The 20,254-nt window shown below is 36.2% G+C and overlaps 1 pseudogene; it reads left to right on the forward strand.

Annotated features, from left to right (window-relative positions):
• The first annotated feature begins 1,317 nt into the window (after nt 1-1,317).
• On the forward strand, nt 1,318-5,055 carry LOC132304921 (uncharacterized; annotated as a pseudogene).
• The last annotated feature ends 15,199 nt before the right edge of the window (nt 5,056-20,254 follow it).

Consider the following 20,254-nt stretch of genomic DNA (forward strand, 5'->3'; position numbering starts at 1 on the left):
AAGCTAAATAAAATACAAACACTCAAAAAAAAAAAGAAAAAATGGTTGTTGAAAATTGTAGTTGGGAATGATAGTTGAAAAATAAAGGTTGTTATGTCAAAAAATAACATATTAGAAGAAATACACCATTGGAGCAGAATTGCTAAAATATAACATTTTGACACCGTAATTCATTTCAAAATATAAATTTGACATACAAAAATGATATTTTACATTAGAGATGGTCTAAAAATGTATAATGACGCCAGCTGCATTGGCCCCCAAATGATGCTGACATGTAATTAAGGTCCAATTTGAAAAAAAAATAATAATAATAAAAAATAAAAAAATCTGTAATCACCTGTGACCCGTTATATCTCACAAATTTTTGAGCACCCAACAACAGTATTAAACTGCGAGTATTAACAATTACGTTGGTAAATTTGAGGGGGACATGTCTTTAGTATTCTATGATTTTATCGACAATTTTTCATATCAGATGGATTAGGTTGGGCCCACCAAAAACGTTGAGACCCGACATTCACTAAGGAAAAGACGCAACAAAGGTCTTGGCTCTGACCATGTATGAAATGAAGCTATTTCCACATCCCTTTCCGATCTATCTAGGTCATGCAACACGTCACAACCATTTGATGAGCTAACATCATCATCTTGAATGACTTTCTTCCTTTACATGCACAGCTAGAATTTTCTACAATTTTGTGGGGTCAAATGGGGATGGTAGAATTTTCTGCCATTTTCATCTTTCTAGCTACTTTACCGCACATTTTTTACGTTCACTAAAAAACTGGTGGCGGTTTTTATCTATGTCTCCCCTTTGTTGGGGTTGCTTGGCCGTCTAGTGCGGCCCGGACCGATCAGTTGGGTGGTGGAGGAAGATTCAATATTTTAGTGGTATTTCATTACTTTTTTTAACGTAGATAGACTCAAGTTTTTATAAAGACAAAAATGAAGGTACAGTGTTTTAATGTCGACAAAAATTTTCTACAATTTTGTGGGGTCAAATGGGGGCCTAACCTTTGTTTTAGATGGTAGAATTTTCTGCCATTTTTATTTATTAACTATTATTTGTCTTGACAAGAAAATCATCATTCAAGAACAAAGACAAAACCTCATAAAGCACCAAACGAGACCCACTATTGTCAAGAGCACAGCTTTGACAACAACAACATCCAATAGGTGTCAGTGCTAGTGAGATAAATAACATCCACAAACATGCATATATCCGCACTGCCTTACTACACCAAAGGTCAGCTTAGTCAAGGACCTGGCCCACAACAATAAAAATTAGAGCATCGAAAATATCGGGCGTAAACCATGGTTGTTAAAATCGCGATTCTGAGTCGTAAAATCGTACGATTCTACGACTCAGCTCTTAATATCGACTCAAATCGGATCAGAATCGCCCAATTGATAGAATCGTAGGTAGAATCGTTAGAATCGTTGTTAGAATCGTAGAATCGTACGATTCTATACGATTCTACCAATTCTACCAAAAATGTGTGTTTGGGGCCTTTGGGCGGGCCTTTATACTATTTGGTCTTTGGGCCTTTATTCTTTTAGTTGTTTGGGCCAAAGCCTGGCCCAAATTTTGTATAAAAATTTATTTACCAAATTATATATTTTAATTATTTATTTTATAAATCATAAAATACAAAACAAAGTTACGAACCCTATCTGGCTATCTCAGAGAGGAGTGAGGAGTCGAGGAATGAGAGGAGGCGGCAGTGCAGAGGGCAGAGGCTCATAGCTTGCAGATCGGAATCATCGGATCCATACAACACGTTCGGCCAGGTATGTTATATATTTATTTTCTTCCTTGATCAAGAAATTTCAAGAATCTCCAACTACTAATTAACAGGATCCATGATAGTGAGGAGAGAATTCAACCAATTGAAAAATAATAGGAAATATATACACACAAAGATATAATAAATAACTTCAAATCCTGTTTTGAATATATATATAATTTTGAATAGACTGGTTTGATGAATTTTTATTATTATTTTTTATTTCTAGTGTTTGGAAACCTGCTTTGAATTAAAAAAAAAAATAGAGGTAGATTTAGGGCAGTAAAATAGAGAAATGTTGAGGTAAATTAAGAGAGATGGAGAGGAGAACAGATCTAAAAGCAAAGCTATGCATATGCATAATTTATTCAGTGAAATCAGTTTTTTTTATAATGGCTAGCTCTCCATCACAACTTGTGATTCACAAGTACATAATATAATATTTTTATAATGGATTAAGGAAAAAAAAAATAGAGAAAAAGACGAGCAATTCATGGAACAATAATACTATTACAAAACTCAAACCTAAGAGAGAATGAAGTTCCATTGGTAGAAACCTAAGAGCACGGTCTAGAGAGAGAAAGAGGATATGAGGTAGAGAGAGAGAGGGAATATGGGGATATAGATAGAACAAACACAGTTGAATTGAGTTGTGATGTGAATGAGAAGTGTTGTCCAATCCTAGTGTCTCTCCTCTTCTCTATGTAGCCGCTCATACAGCTCTTTCTACAGTAGAAACATGAAACGAAGTGAGGAACTGAGTAGGTGTTGTTTTTGGTGTTGGGAAGAAAAGTGCACAGAAGAGGAAATTATGGAAAAGGTACTAAACTAAGCACACAGTCACACACACAATCGTATATACCCTTTTTATATTTAATATATATATATATGTACCTCAGGATTAATCTTAGTTAATACATAACTTTCTGTTGGCTCCATGATTTTAGTATTTTACAGAATATATATATATCTATATATATACACACACACACACACACACAAACAGTAGGTTCTAGCTTCAAATTAAGAAGTATATGTGTAGTGAATTTAATTAATTTGTTGCAAGAAAAGCAGGCCTAAGGCTTAATACACCTGATCTGCTTTCTTATCCGTATTTGTAATCTTGCCAACTAGTTATATGAATGCAAAACTTTTGATTGGTTAAATAACTTGAATTATATGAATATTGAAATAGATATCATCAGCTGGAAGTTCTGGTAAAACTACAAGAAAAAATGCTCTGGGACAAAGATTAGATCCGGGATGGGAACATGGGGTTGAGGATGGGACTTCAAAAAAAGTGAAGTGTCGATATTGCAACACTTCCCATTCTGGGGGTATTTATCGGCATAAACATCACTTGGCTGGCACTCATTTAAATGTTGAGCCGTGTCCACAAGTGCCCGAAGAAGTGAGAACACAATTTCAAAAAATTCTTCAAGCTCATTAAGAGGAAAGTCAAAAGAAGAAGAAACAAAACTTATATGATGTTGATATCGATGATGATGATAGTGAATGTATAGCCTTAGAACAATCAAAGAAGCGGAAGCAAGGTGGTGCAATGGATGGATTTGTAACAAAGAATTCGTCATGGCAAACAACATTGAATGAGAAATTTAAAAAGGAAGAGAGAGATGCAGTATGTCAAATCATAGCCCGATTTTTTTATACCAGTGCTATACCATTCAATTGTGTGAACAATCCCATATTTCCTCTTATGATTAAAAGGATTGGAGAGTACGGGAGGGGGCTCAATCCTCCTTCTTATCATGAAATTAGAGAGACATTCTTGAAGAAGGAAGTGAGTGAAGCATTGAATATACTCGAGAATTTTAGAGGAGAATGGGTGAAGACTGGATGTACTATTATGTCAGATGGGTGGTCTGACAGGAGGAGACGTTCAATATGTAATTTTCTTGTCAATAGCCCATCGGGAACTATCTTTTTGTCATCCCGAGATACTTCTGATATTTCAAAAACTGGCCAAATGGTTTTTGAAATGTTAGATGAGATTGTGGAAAAAGTTGGAGAAGAAAATGTTGTACAAGTTGTGACTGATAATGCTTCTAACTACAAATTGGCTGGAGAGATGTTGATGGAAAAGAGGAAAAAATTATTTTGGACACCTTGTGCCGCTCATTGCATTGATTTGATGTTGGAGGATTTTGAGAAAAAAAATTGAGATGCATAGTGAGACAATTGAAGATGGAAGGATGATTGTTTCATACATTTATTCAAGGTGTATGCTTAACCATTGGATGAAGGAATTCACAAATGGCAAGGAGCTTATTAGACCTGCAGTGACGCGATTTGCCACTTCTTACTTAACTTTGCAGCGTCTTAATGAACTAAAAGGAGAATTGATGAATCTTTTTACATCCTCTAAGTGGAAGTCTAGTAAGTTTGCAAGGACACGTAAAGGGAAAAGAGTTGAAGGCGTGGCTTTAGACAATCGTAACTTCTGGACAAATGTTGCCAATTGTCTAAGAGCTGCAATACCTCTTGTTAAAGTTCTCCGATTGGTGGATTCTGATGAGAGACCGGCTATGGGATTCATTTATGGAGCAATGGATCGTGCCAAGGAAGAAATTAAGAAAAACTTCAATGGCATCAAAAAGTGGTAAAGTTTTAATTTATTTAAAAACTAAAAGAGTAATAGAGTTTTTTATTGTTTAGAATATAGTATTGTTTGTAAATAATTAAACTGAAAATTATTAGACTTACATTAAATTAACGATTTTGTAGGTATGAACCTATTTGTACGATCATTGATGCAAGATGGGCATCTCAACTTCATCAACCCTTGCATGCGGCAGCATATTTTCTGAATCCCCAATTCCAATATAGTCCAAGTTTCCATTTAGATGCAGATGTGAAAATAGGAGTTTATAAATGTCTCCAAAGAATGGTTCCTGATTCTAATGAGAGAGTAAAAATTGATTGCCAAATGGACACATTCAAAGCTGCAAGAGGGCTCTTTGGTCTAGATAATGCAATATTGACAAGGAACAAGAAGTCTCCAGGTTAGAAAATGTAATATTGATATTTGATAATTTATTATATTTCGTAATTCAAATGTCAATTGAAAATTGAATAGTTTTAACTTTAATGTTATAATTTTTTTAATATAATAGCTGAATGGTGGGATTCATATGGTGATAAGTGCCCCGAGTTGAAGCGGTTTGCAATTAGAATATTGAGTTTAACATGTAGCTCTTTGGGATGTGAAAGGAATTGGAGTGCCTTTGAGATGGTAAATTACTGAATAATGCATAGTTCTAAAATTTTAATAATGTTGTTGTTTAATTTTAAGTTTTAACCTCATTGGTAATATATTTAGGTGCATTCAAAAAGGAGAAACCGGTTGCAACAAAAGAAAATGAATGATTTGGTATTTGTTATGTACAACATAAAATTGAAGGAGAGGAACTTGAAAAGACAAGCTGTCATAGAACCAATTATTTTTGAAGATGTCTCTTCCGATGATGAATGGATTACCGAAAAAGAGGATCCGGTTCTTCCAACAAAAGCTAAATGGTTGAGGGTTCTTGATGACAAAGTTCAAGAAGATGATTCCGATGAAAAAGATGAAGTAGAAAGGATGACTAGGACACGTAAGAACTTAAATTTTAAACTTTTATTATAATATTGTATAAATTATTACATTATATTAATTTTTGTTCTTTCTTTATGCTTTGTAGTTGAGGAAATTTATGCAATTGATGATAATGAAGATTTGCAGCCATTAAATCCTATTGATGAAGCTAATGAGGAAGATGGTGCAGGGTTCAATGATGACTTTATGGATATGTAATTTTAGTTTCTAACTTTGGAGAGGGATGAGTTAGGATTTGAGATTTATGGACTATTTTATTTTGTGTTATATCCTCTTTTATTTATATTCAGACTTTGGAATATTTTCTTTTACTTTTATTTATATTTGGACTTTAGAATATTGTTAGGATTTGAGATTTGAAGTCATGGATATGTAATATGGTATGTTTTGGCCTTATTTTGGTTATATTTTACATATCTTATTGTTTAGGAAGTTAGTTTCAATTATTTTTTCACAATTTGGTAGAATCTTACGATTCACGATCCGATTTTACGATTCCGATTCTACGGAGCCCAAAACGATTCTACGTAGAATCCCGATTTTAACAACCTTGGCGTAAATGTTATCCATAACGTCACGACAACACCACCTGAAGAATCACAGAACGATCGTCGGAGCCGACCCATCAAGGAACTACCGAGCACAGCAGCACATGCATCAGAGACTTTGGACTCCAGCTACTTTGCTGCACATTTTTTAAGTTCACTAAGCGTCGCTCCAACTGGTGGCGGTTTTTCCCCATGTCTCACCTTTGTTGGGGTTGCTTGGCCGTCGGGCGCGGCCCGGGACAGATCAGTTGGGTGGTGGAGGAAGATCCAATATTTTAGCGGCATTTCATCACCTTTTTTAATGTAGACAGACTCAAGTTTTTATAAAGACAAAAATGAATGCACAGTGTATTTTTTTGTTAACCAATATATATATATACATAAATTAACTCATAATCAATTTTTGGTTTGATAACTCAATCGATCCGTTAAGGGTTTATAAGGTTTTGTTAAAAAATTTAATGTCAAAACTCAAAAGATTGATGAGGAAAAAAAGAGAGAGGACGTAGAAGACAAATAAAATATAATTAAGAAAAGAGAAAAAAAAAAATTTAACTATTTGATTTTTTGTTACAGAAAAAAATAGAGAGAAGAAGAAGAACAAAAAATAATAATAAAATATTTTGGTAATATATAAATACTACTATATATGATAATGTTAGAAAATATATTTATAGCATATTACATATTATATTATACCGAATCAAATTATTTACTTAATAAATTATCCAATTAAATGTTTGAATCCATATTCGAGTTTTTGGATCAAAATGCAATCCATATATTTACATGTTTAGTGTGAAGTAGGGCTTTTAAGCATTTTCTTATTCAAAGCCATCAATCCACTTAAACTCATTAAAAAATTAAGGATAAATTACAATAGCCTCCCTAAAGTTTTGTTAATATACATTGACCTCTTCTTTTATTTGTCAAATTGCATTGACCATCCTGTCAAACTTGTCGGGTTTGTAATTACATTTATGTTCTTATGTATATATACACACACACACACATATATATATGAGTAATGATACGTGGTTCAACCAAAATGAACGAACTTTTGTTCGATTCCTCCGTGCCATAATCACGTCATCCCACACATTTTTCTCTCAATGTTTATGTCTCTCACGTTCTCTAGTTCTGGGTCTCCTCTGTCTCCATGACAGTGATGACGCACAACATACTTGTTATTCTCAATAAATCTGTTGAATCCGGCTAGCCAAAACGATTCTTCAACCCCTTCTCTTCCTGTTCTTCTTCGATTTTTCTTCACACTCTTTTTCCTTTATTTGGCATCTTAATTAATTTCTTGCACATATAAGTTCTAAAACAACACAAAATTCTCTTCCAAAACTCTCAGATTCTTAACAACAGAAACCCAAAAAAAAAAAAAAAATTTACTTTTTCATGCACATATATAACAAAATTTAATGTAATTTATGAAGATATAAAATTAGGGCTTATATGCAAAATTGAAGAGAAAGAGTTAGAATTGAAAAAAGAGGAAAAATCCATGAACCCATAAATATATCAAATAATAGGAAAAGGAATTTTAATGCTCCAATTTTTCCCTTGAATTTTGCATAATTAAAGGGAGAAAGGGGTAGAATTAAAGAGAGGAACAATGCATGTCTAAATGTATCTTCAAATGTATTATATGTTAGTTCCTGTAATCCATGACCATAGTGGGGTTTAGATTCATTTGGTTCCTGTTATCTATGGCCATGGTGGTGTTTATATGTTAGTTCCTTGTAACGTCCGGGATTTTTTCGGATTTTTCTGGAAATTTTTTTAATTTATTTTTCGTGCCTCGTTTTGTATGCCGCGCGGGCCTTTTAGGTCATTTCCTTGAGCTGGGGGTTTTAAAAATGCATTTTTTTATTATTTTAAACCAATTGGAAATGATGAGATCATTTTTAGAATTTTTTGAAGTCAGAACGACTTTCGAGCTCGGGAATTTCTCCCAGTTTTACCATTTTTATTGAGGGGCATTGTGGTTATTTAACACATATATACATATACATATATCTATGCATTAAGATAGATATTTTAAGGACTTGGATGACATTGCAAAGGAATAGTGACACCACTTATCCGATCAAAATCTTCATGCACAAGCCTGAGCAGTCCGGCAGAATCACCAAATGGGCGATCGAGTTGAGTTCATTCGATATTACCTATGAACCTTAAACAGCCATAAAGGGCCAGGCCGTAGCCGATTTCATGCTAGAATATAAGGCTGAAGACGAGGAAGAAGTGGTGGAGGAACCATAATAGAGGCTTTATGTTGACGGATTGTCAAACCAAATGGGGGCAGGTGTATGCATTAAACTACAAACTCCCGAAGGCACAAGCCTACATCAGGTAGTTAAGCTTAAATTTGAGGCAACAAATAACGAAGCATAATACGAAGCACTATTAATAGGATTGAGGCCTGCGAAGGAATTCAAAATCAAGAGTCTGTGCGTCTTCAGCAACTCAAAACTGATCGTGAAGTAAGTGATGGGGGAATATGCATAAAGGACAGCACAATGGAGACTTACTGTTCTGCTGTTAAACGAGAAGTGGAAGGATTTGACCAAGTCAAATTCATGTAGATACCTAGAGAAGAGAACTTCGAGGCCGATCAACTCGCCTGTAGTGCATCTAGTTCAGGCGAAACACTAACTAGGGTAATATTGATGGACATGCTCTACCAACCATCCATCCATCTTTTCATCCAGCACTAGTCATCTACAAGTATGTGTCATACTGTATGAACCCAGCTGAATTGACCCAATTATGTTGTACATAAGAAATGGTACGTTGCCTGAATCAAGGGATGAAGAAAGGAAGATACGAACTAATGCAGCGAAGTATGCAATCCTTTACAACCAGTTTTATCGGAGATCTTTGCAGGCCCCTACTTAAAATACAAGCCAGACAAGTCCTACGCACAATTTATGAGGGGGTGTGTGGAAACCATACGGGGGGCAGATCTTTGGCGTACAAAGCCATGACCCAGGGCTATTTTTGGCCACATATGTCATGGGATGCCAAAGAGTACTACAGAAGATGCGACAAGTGTCAAAGGTTTAGGTTGCTGATACACCAACCATTTGAGGACTTGCATGTAATGGCTAACCTATGGCCTTTCGCATAGTGGGGGATAGATGTGGTTAAGCCACTACCAAAGGCAAGGTCATAAAATAAGTACGTCCTACTCGCAATAGACTACGTCACCAAATGGGTAGAAGTGGAACCTTATCCTACCGTCACATACACACACAAGTGAGGCGCTTCATATGGAACAACATAAATTTGGATAATCAACATGTGAGGAGGCTACTGGAAGAGTATGGGATCAATCAAAAGCTTGTTGCAGTAAGCCATCCACAAGGAAATGGGCAGGCTAAAATCACAAACAGAACAAGTTTCAGTTGCATAAAGAAAAAACTAGAGGAAGAGAAAGGTAATTGGTTAAATGAGCTCTCAAACGTCCTATGGGCTTATAGGACAACCCAAAGAAGGCTAACCATAGAATGTAATAACCCAGCCATTTTCCTTCCTTTCCTTTTTTCGGTAATTTCTTTTTTTTTTTTTCGTCATTTTCCTTATTTTGTCTTTTTTCCCGTTTTCGTTTTCCTTTGCGTAACCTCACTTTTTGTGCTCGGATCTTTTTTTTAGCTTTACATGCATTCGTGATATTTAATTTTCAATATATTTGTATTTTTATTTTTGTAAAAAAGCATGCTAGTTGCTTACTTTTTCGTAAAAGGCATGAATGCATAGTTTCTTAGAAGCATTCTTGATTTTTAGGATTTTAGTGTAATTAAATAAAGTAATTATTTTTCATCTTAGGGACCATTTTGTAATTTAATTTGGAAGATATTTTCAAAAAGGACCTTTTTACAATTTTTGAAAAGTGTGACAAGTGTCACACTCTCATTGGTCCACTTGTTGACATTTGTGTGGAGACACTTTGATGCCTTGGATGATGACATGTGGAGGGTGGAGATTCACCCACTTATTGGCCTAGGATATGTGCACTTGTTGGCTTGGATGGTTGACAAGTGTAGGCTTAAGATTAAACCTGCAATGGATGGTTGGATTAGTGACAAGTGTAAGCTCCAAATTTAGTCTTGCATTAGTGTGTATGTGAGAGGTAGTGTAAGACCATATAGTCAGTGGAGAAATACTAAATCCTCCACTTACCTCATTTTATTTAAACTCTCTCACTCCCTTTACTCTCAAAACCCTAACCTAGCCACAATTGGAGGTAAAACTTGGTTTAAAGCTTTAGGCTTCATTTTGATCCTCTTCCACTCACTTTTGACCATAAAGCTTAGAATACAAAAGGTTTGCCTCACCTTCTTCTTCATAACCCTAGAAATAAAACTTGAAACTCCTTTGCTTTCCTTGGATTCAATAGGAACAATCCTCTTGTGAGATAGGGGTGATTTATGTTTATGATCTTGTTATTTTGTATGCTTTATAGCTTAGTATAAATTGAATACATGTCTTTAATCTAAATTTTAAGTTGGTAGGTACTAGCACCTTACATGAAATTAAGCTAAGACATGATTTTTGGAAAGGCCATGACTTGATTCATAACTTATATTAATTTGAAGTCATTTAGAGTTATTTTGAAATCTAAAGAAATTAATTAACTAATTTAATTAATTCATATATATGTTTCTATGATTTAAATCAAGTTTTGAAGTAATATATGTAACGACCATAATAAGTTCTTTAATATATATTAAATTGAGAATATTTAGATAAGAAATGAAATCTAGAGAAATTAATTATTTTATTTAATTAATTTCCATCCTTGTTGTATTAATGATTTAGGTATGTATTTTATGTTGATTTTGGAAATTTGGGATGTCTTGTTATGGCTACGGGTAGGGCATGGTTCTAGTACGGGGGATTATCCCCCTACAAGTCTAGTACGCACATAGGGAGGTTACCCGTGTGCTAGTAACCCTAAATTAACCACGTTGTCGGTCTGATCCGGCGTGATGTCCGAGTATCCACTTTTTGTTTGATTTCACACTTTAAATTCCAAGTTGATAACTTTGTAAGTTTATTTCTTATTGTGTTGTATTGGAAGTTCCAATGTCGGTTAAACATTATAGATATAGTGATTTGTGATTTTATTGTTCTAATATAGCCTAGGATGATCTCTTAGACTTATTTGGAACATAGACGTTAGGTGACATGTACCACATGGATTGATTTACATTAAATTGCAAAGTTTGTAAAACTTTAGGTCATACGCATATCCATTTCCTACGAGTAAGTCACCCTAATTGTTTGGGTTATTTTTCAGGTAAAGAAGTACTTTTCATGGATGGATGATTTACTTAGCTTGTTTTGGATGATGTGTCATGGACACACCCTTTTTGATACCATGCAAAGTGTTTAGCATGTGTTTTGTTGCATTTTTATGACTATGGACGTACGAATTATGTTTTTGGGACAATTGATATGTAATGAGGCTCTAAGCCGTTGCAACATAATTCAATAGGAGTTTTATGCTTGTTGACATGTTCACATGGTCATTCTTCTTTAAAAATCAGTTTTTGACCTATGCATGGGGGTAGAATGAATCCTATAGGTTCCATTGCAAAAATATTTATGTTTAGCAGAGTTTTCAGCAAGATTTAAGGTGTTTCGTGGCATTTCGGTCGACTGATGGCTTCTTGTAACCATTTGAATAATAAAACTCATTTTCCAGTAGCTTAAAACACTGTTTGGGTCACAACCGGTCGACTATTTCTTCATTTCGGTTGACCGAAGTGACTTTTCATCAAAATTTAATTTTTTGGTGATTCTGGGTTCATTTTAGTTGACCGAAATGGCCATCTTGGTCCACCTAAATAACTTCACATAGCTACCCTTCAGTTTTATAATAGCACTATTGCTCTGATTTCAAACGGTCATAACTTCTTCATTTCTAATCCAAATGGGCTGATTCTTGAGCCTAAATTCAAGGGTTTTGAGTTAGCTTTCTAATGGTACTAATTCCATTCTCAGATTCAAAATCACAGTGAGAGATATTTATATTTTAGTGACATAGTGTCAGATTTTGCTTAAACCAGAAATGGGTGTTTCGTGGGATTCTTGGCTAAAGTTCTTAAAACCTCTTGAAATGTTGTGAAATAACTAGGTTAGGTTGTATTCACCTCGTTTGACTTGTTTAGAGTCAAGTTTCTCTTTTTATTTAGAAATTGACCATTTTGCCCTTGATTAACGGATTTTGCCTGTTTTGACTCTCATTTTCTCTTTCATTCTCCTTATGTTCCATGATTTTATGGAAGGTCACTTTGGAGTCTTAGGGATGATTTATATCTCTAGAGACCTTTGTTTTATCTTTCACTTCCGTATTTTGGATCCGTTATTGGGTCAATTTTTGGGTTATCACATGATGCACTGGCTTGAAAAAAAACCAGGGCTGTCACAGAGAAAGTCTATTCGCCATGGCATATGGCAAGGAAGCCGTGATACCGACTAAGTCGGCTGTACTAACTACTTGAAGTATAACATAGAACTAGAAGGAGAACAACAAAATACTAGAGCTCAACCTCGACCTAATAGAGGAAAAGAGGGATTTGGCAGCGATCAGGCTTGCTTCATACCAATAAACGCTCATTAATAGCCACAATAAGAAGGTAAGGCATAGAAGCTTCGCCCTCGGTAAACTAGTACTAAAGAGGGTAGTAGGCATTGTCCCAAAAATGGTGTCCCCATGGGAAGGGCCCTATACAATCACATAAGTTGTAGGAAAATGGGCATACAGGCTGGAGACATTGGCCGGGAGGCAAATTAGCAAGCCATGGAATGAGAACTATCTTAAAAGGTACTAACAGTAGTATTTTATTGTTAGCTAGTTTTAGTTTTTTCCATTTCTTCTTATTTATGTATTCACACCATTAACATAAATGAGAAAAAGAGGAGAACATGTCTATTATTGAAAAGAAAGGCCTACTGAACCATCAGTGAAGTGGCAAATGACAGAATGGCCGATCGCCAAACACTTAGAAATTTCATAAAAATAAAAGTGAAGTGGCAAATGGCAGAGTGGCCGATCGCTAAACACTTAGAAATTTCATAAAAATGAAAGTGAAGTGGCAAATGGCAGAAAGGTCTATTGCCAAACACTTTGAAATTTCATAAAAATAAAAGTGAAGTGGCAAATGGCATAATGGCTGATTGCCAAACACTTCGAAATTTCATAAAAGTAAAAGTGAAGTGACAAATGACATAGTGGCCAATCGCCAAACACTTAAAAATTCCATAAAAAATAAAAATGAAGTGGCAAATAGCAGAATGGCTGATCGCCAAACACTTAGAAATTTCATAAAAATAAAAGTAAAGTGGCAAATGGCAGAGTGGCCAATCGCCAAGCACTTCAAAATTTCATGAAAATAAAAGAGTAGTTGATCGCCAAACACTTAGCAAGAGTTTAAAAGAAAATTATAGAGAAAGAGACTAGTAAAAATTATTTCTTTGGCATTGATCATTCAAAATACATAAAGTCTTCCCTCTCATACATTATCTTTAAAAAAAAAAAAAAAAAGAAAAAAAAGAAAAAAGAGAGAGAGAGAGAGGAGAGAGGAAAGAACAAGAAGTAACAATGGCTAGAAACCTAGGCCTCATCTCCTACATTCTCATCACGAGAAAGAGAGTCAACTTCAATTGTTGTCTCAGGTCCAGAGTTGGAAGGAGTAAGGGCAGGGGTAAGCCCATCTTTCCTAGAGGAGGAAGGAAGGAGAGTTAGAGAGCCAAATGCAGCTGCAACTACTCTCTTACACTCAGCAAAGACTCATTCGGGCTCATTAGGAGAGGGATCTTTATAGGCACCAAGAGGATCGATCTTTAGGTCCCCATCATAGTCCTTAGGACAATTGTATGCCCTTCCCAGATTGGTCAGGTTGCTATGATCCATGAATCCATCCTTATAGCCGTTGGCATAATGAATAGCCCCAATCTAAGAAAACCGTTCATGCATAGCTTTTTTCCCGATTTCTACCCTACCTATAAGCTTCAAGAGGCAAGCCCTCTCCCTAATAAGCTCGTCATTTTTCTACTCCGAAGCAATATGAGCACCATGCTAGGCCTCCAATTGGCTGCTCATGTATGCACGCTCACCCTCGGCAGCAACGCACTTCTCCTCAGTAGCCTTCGCCCGAGCTACAGCACTCTGTAGATCTTTCTTAACCTTTTTGACCTTAGAATAGAGCTTGACAACCCTTATGTCGCTGTGTTCGATTGTCCTCTGTATTGTTGCGATCTCAAAGAGAGTTTGCAAGACTAACGAAGGCATCTAAGAAGTCAAGTGAATAAGTGACGAGTTAAACTTTAAAAAGAGTACACAAACAAGAAAAGAACATTTATAAAAGATATATATATGTGTGTGCATAGTACCTCAATAGCACCTATTAGGATCCAGGAGAATATCTCCTCCTTGCTGAGTTTAGCCTGGGACTCCACATCTTTAGAGTTCCACATATTTCAATAATAGGCCAATGCAGTGGACCCATCCTTGAACATGGTGTCCTCCATGGACATAGAAGTCCAATTTTCCTTTAAAAAAAGAGGCCTCCAAGATATAGCAGAAGGTCCAGAAATAGTGGCATTCGAAGAGAGATTGATCACATCAAGATCCTGTACCACAACCCCCTGGTTCCTTTAGGCGGGAGTTATCCTGCATCTTAAGGCAAGAAGTGCATCATCCTCTCCATCCATGTTCGCTGGCCTTTTTTCTCGGGATCTGTCTGAGGTAGAAGAAGATGAAGAAGTGATAGGAGCAGGAGGAGGGTCTATTTAAGCCTGGCTGTCCACAGGAGCTTAAGTAGCAACCTGAGCAGTCTTCCTTGACCTCCCAAAGGTGGGAATTTGAGTATCTTCCTTTGTTGAAGCTTCAATAGTGATCCTCTCTAAAGCCTCATCGGTTAAAAAAGAAAGAGTAGAAAGAAGATTTTTCCAAACATTCTCCCTCAAGACTCTAACCCTTGCACTACATAACTCAAAGTCAAATAAGTCTACAGAAAGCCCCAAATGATAAGCAATACAGCCGCAAAAAATAGGGAGGCAAGTGGGACATATATACTCGTATTTGTGAATTTTGTGGGGAGAGTAAGTGGGTAAAGTGCACGTCATAAACTTTCTTAGGATGTTAAGCCGAACAGATTGAGGGGACTTCCAGTTGTCCTCTATAGCGATAATGTGTTTCTTCCAATTTTTGTCCGAGTCAGGGTTTTCATCACAGATCTTTCGATTGGTGATAGGATGGAAATAATACTAAACACCGGTCTTACTAATCTTGATTACTTTATAGCAGAACAGAAGGTTAAACACCCCAAGCTCTAACTCCATAGTTTGATTCAGAAGGATCAAAGTGGACACTATCCTATAAAAGTTTAGATTCACTTGCAGAGTGGCAAGTCCCAATTTTGAGAGAATGGAATGGAAAATCAGGTGGAGAGGAAACCTAAGCATGCATAACTGAGATGCAGTGAATAAGACCTCATATGCGGCAAGACCTCTACCGAAATTGACACCTTCCTCATTTCAATAAAGACAAAAAGAAGAAGAAGTACATAACTAAGCTTAAAGAATGAAAGAAAGAGGGTATGGAATGGAGGATCACTGCCGGAAACCTCAAACTCTCACTAGAGGGAAGTTTATTGACTAAAGTGTAGAAATGATAGAGATAAAGCTTAACAATGACGGGAGAGGAGAAAAGCCTAGAGTCACACATCAAATTTATAAAGAAGAAATCATGTGGGAAGATCAGAATTTAAAACAATCATAACGATTCAAAGTCCGAAGCATATGTTCGAACGACAGCCGTTCATGTTTCCCCATGCCGTCACATCCAACCGCAACCCTTGTCACCATTATTACTTATTAATCCTGCCCTGATTATTATGGTGAAATTAAAGGGGTAGATGAAAGGGTGGGAAACATCAGTGGACTTGAGCTGGCCAGGTCTAGCCCAACACACCCGACCAACCAGGGTCCTTATCAACCCTAAGGCCCAAAGGTCAAGCCCAGTATATGCAGAGTCCAAGATAGCAAGACCGAGCCTCCATTTCGTTCAGTTTGATAGACGGATCACCCCACAAAGGAAGGAGGCCCATCAACCTTCGACTTGGAAGGAAAAATATAGGAAATTAGGGTAAAATGTAAACTGATATAAATAAAAGTTAGAGAAAAAAAAGAGGCAGATTGTTTGGAGTGTAAGAAAAACTTTCCATAATAGAAAAAAGGAGATTTCTTGCATCTTCGGAGTGTTTGGCCACAAAACATTTGTCTGTTCCAATGGAAAGTGGAAGGTGCGAATATGGTAGGATTTGCCGAGAATCAAATGAAAATGGAATAATGCCAAACTATATTCCAAATCTGGTCGTGAGAGTGTTGAAGTTCAGGGATTTTAGAGAGGTTAGAAAGACCACTCTCGCAATGTTCTTTTGCCTTTGTGGAAAAGAACTTTAGAAATGGAGAGATAGAATGGAAAATGGTAGAAATGCTTAGAAGAAGTGATAAATTAAAATGATAAATAAATGAAAATAGGTGTTGTTTGATTTATGTGGAGATGTCTTTCATTCTGTGCAGGTCTTCTAATTATAGCCATTAGAAGTTCTATCTGCAGTTGAGATATTTTTCAAGTGGAAAATCCGATTTGTGCCAATGTCTCATCTCTCCCTTAGACTTCTCATAATTTTGACACGTGTATAGACATTATCTCCCATGAATTGCAACATTGGAAGAGTGGGTTTTGTGGTCCAATGCAAATTAAAGGCTTCTAGCTACGTTCTGGAACTGCTAAGTTGAATAAACCATGACCTTTCAACTACAAGTAACTATTTTCTTCTTTACTTGCCACATGTCCCATTCAGTAGACACTTTCTAACTGCATGTAATTGCCTGCCTCTTTGCTTGTCACGTGTCCCATTCAGCAGGCATTTCCCAATTACAGTTAACCATATACTTCTTTGGTTGACACGTGTCCTTATGCAGGTACTTATACCAAATGGCTTCATCAAATGAAGCTACGTGTTACTTCAGGATTGTATCCTTATTTGTATATCACCCTTCCATTAGAAACATTCCCCCTTTCATTGGAATTGGCCACGACAATGTTTCATTATAAAGTGGCTGATAATTATGATGTAACATATGCCCCCAAAATTTATGTGTTCGATATTCTCTGAAGAATAGAAGGCATATAAATTTTTAGATTGTAGGTGAAAATTTGTTATATAATATTCTATTAGAATAGGAATAGGATAACCAAAAAAAAAAAAAAAAAATCAGCTGGAATGTATCGTTTGGCTGAAAACTTTAATCAACCTATATATTATTTAAGTTAAAAGTTATAGTCTTAAGGTTTTGAAACATTTCAACCTATTTTTTTGCCCCTGGGGTCCAGAGGTTTACAATGAGGATGAATTTGTATATATTTTGGCTGAATACATAATTGATTGGCCATGTTTTCTCCCCAAACACCATTGGAAGTGGGTTTTGGTCTGACAGAAGGTTGTTCCTCCTTCTTACTAGACTACTTCCTTTAGTAGAAGGTTCCTTGAAAGGGGTTGTTCTTTAAACACCATTAGAAATGCCATAGGTGGCCTTAATGGCATGGTTATAGGTTGTTAACTACTTACAAATGGAACATTCTATTGGAATTGAGATGGAGGTGGCTAGACTATTGTTGGTGGAGGATACTGCACCTGGGGTGGAACTCACACCTGCAGTGGAAGTGGTTGAACTATTGCTAGTAAAAGGTTCCGGACTTGAGGTTCTACTCTAAGTGAAACTTGAACTAGTGGTGGTTGCGACTACACTACTAGTGGAAATGGCGTTGGAGGTGGTAGTCGTTGCTGAAATGGTTTGTACATGCTATTGGGACCTTTCCCATTATGTAATTGCATTCTAAATACATTATCAAAGCTTTTATTTGAATGCTTGGAAATATTGCTCATGTTATTCGGCAATCCTTCGGTAGTACTCTTGACGTTCTTTAGCCATCCTCTAGTAGCACTCTTCACGTTCTTCGACCATCTTCCGGTAGCACTCTTTATAATTGGTTGAATTAAACTTCCAGTAGGAAATGGGTTGGGACTCGTTGAAATTCCTCTTCCATCCATTATCTCCAATTTCTATAACCGGTGGTCCCACCGGGCGTGCCATTATATTTGACAATAAAAAATCTGTCCGTTCTAGTGGAATGTAAAGGCATGCTAGGATTCGCCGAGAATCCAATAGAAATGAAATAACACCAAACTATATTCCAAATCTGGCTGCAAGAGACTTTAACTTCAAATGATTGTAGAGAGCTTCGAATGACCACTCTCGCAAGGTTCTTTTTGTCTTTGTGGAAAAGGACTTTAGAAATGGATAGATGGAATGGAAAAATGGTAGAAATGCTTGATGGAAGTGATGAATTAAAATGACAAGTAAATGAACATATAAGTTATTTGATTTGTGTGGAGATGTCTTTCATTCTGTCCAGGTCTTCTATTTATAGCCAGTGGTAGTTCCATCTATTATTAAGATGTTTTCCAAGTGGAATGTCCGATTTGTGCCATGTGTCCAATATCTCCCTTAGTCTTCTCATAATTTTGACACGTGTAAAGACATTATCTCCCATGAATTGCAACATTAGAGGAGTGGATTTGTGATTCAATGCCAATTAAAAGCTTTTAGCCCCATTTTGGAATTGCTAAGTGGAATAGACCACGACCTTCTAACTGCAAGTAATTGTTTTCTTCTTTGCTTGCCAAGTATCCCATTTAGCAGGCACTTTCTAACTACAGGTAATTATTTTCCTCTTTGCTTGCCATGTGTCCCCTTCAACAAGCATTTTCTAACTGCAAATAACCACATATTTCTCTGGTTGACACGTGTCCCTATGCAGTGTACCTGGTGTGTCTCGTATCAGTTGCACTAAAAGTGTGTAGTGTGGCCAAGTTTGAATTTATAGAATGCCACTACTACCACTAACTACTAATATAGTTAGGGTGAGTAAGGATCGTCCCAAGGAAAAGGAGCAATATTTGTATGGAAACAATGTTGGATTAGTAGGTCGAGTGATCAAAAGATGGTTTGTTGGTTGAGTCAAACTACAATTTAAACTAAACAAATGCAATGCAAAACAACTAAATTAAGTAAGGTGTAGAGAATAAGAGAGAGGAGTCTTAGGTCATAGAGTTCACCACTAAGCATTACCTTCTTAGACATTCAATAATTGATGGATTATGGGGAATATGCGTTGTAAGTGAAAGTGTGTGCCATTGATTGAAACGTTAGCAGGAATGGCCAAGTAAGTATACATTGTCTAGCCAATCTAGTGAATAACACAATATATCAAATTAAACCATTAATCCTTCTATAAGCCCACAATTAATGCACAATCAACAAATTTAGAGAAATATACTACTTGCATTCATAAGCATGGAACATCAAACAACAATAATGGATTGTCCACCTATCTAAGAAAGTAAGGCAACTACACTACAACTAAGTTAGTGACATGAAAATTAAACTAATTTTTCTAAGGTTGTGGCACAATCCATCAAGAAATAAGTATGAACTATCAAATAAATCACAAGAGTATTCCATTTAAGTACCATGCATTGACTATCACTAGATTTATAAAATCAACACACATAGACATGCATCAATGTAACAAAATCTAGAGATAAACACATGAACATTCATTCTAGCATACTACATATGAATAGAATTAAATGATCAATTGGAAGTATTAAACTACACAAATCATTGTAGGAACAAGATTTATATATATCAAAGGTCAAGACAAGAAATACAACACTAATCCCCATTAATTACAAAATATCAAGGTCTAGGAGGCATGCTTAGGGCTAACTGTAGCCCCAAGAAGATATTTAGCCACTCATTGATGTTGTTATCCAACCCTCAAAGGCTATCTCCACGGTAGAGATGATCTTCTTCTCCTTGGTGGAAATCCTAGATGAGTGGAAGAACTTTCCTAATTTGTGTATTCTCTCTCTAATCTTTAGCCAAACTTTTCCCTAACTAACCAACCTCTTTTACTCAAAATAGCCAAAATCCTTATATAGGTAGCTCAAATGTCACACCCAATGGTCAGACCTCGTGCACTAGGACCTCCAAATGATTGCACCACAAGCACACATTTAATTTGGCTTGAAATCAACTTTCATGCAACTTGAGACAATTCGATCGATCACGAGGTTTCTTCGATTGATCGAACTATGGCGGCGCCATTTTGGAATAAAGACAAGTCTGAGATATTTTTGGGAAGA

Source organism: Cornus florida, unplaced genomic scaffold (assembly GCF_030987335.1).
Source record: "Cornus florida cultivar Cherokee Brave unplaced genomic scaffold, ASM3098733v1 CherokeeBrave_3.0.0_Hap2_Chr04, whole genome shotgun sequence".
Taxonomy (NCBI): Eukaryota; Viridiplantae; Streptophyta; class Magnoliopsida; order Cornales; family Cornaceae; genus Cornus; species Cornus florida.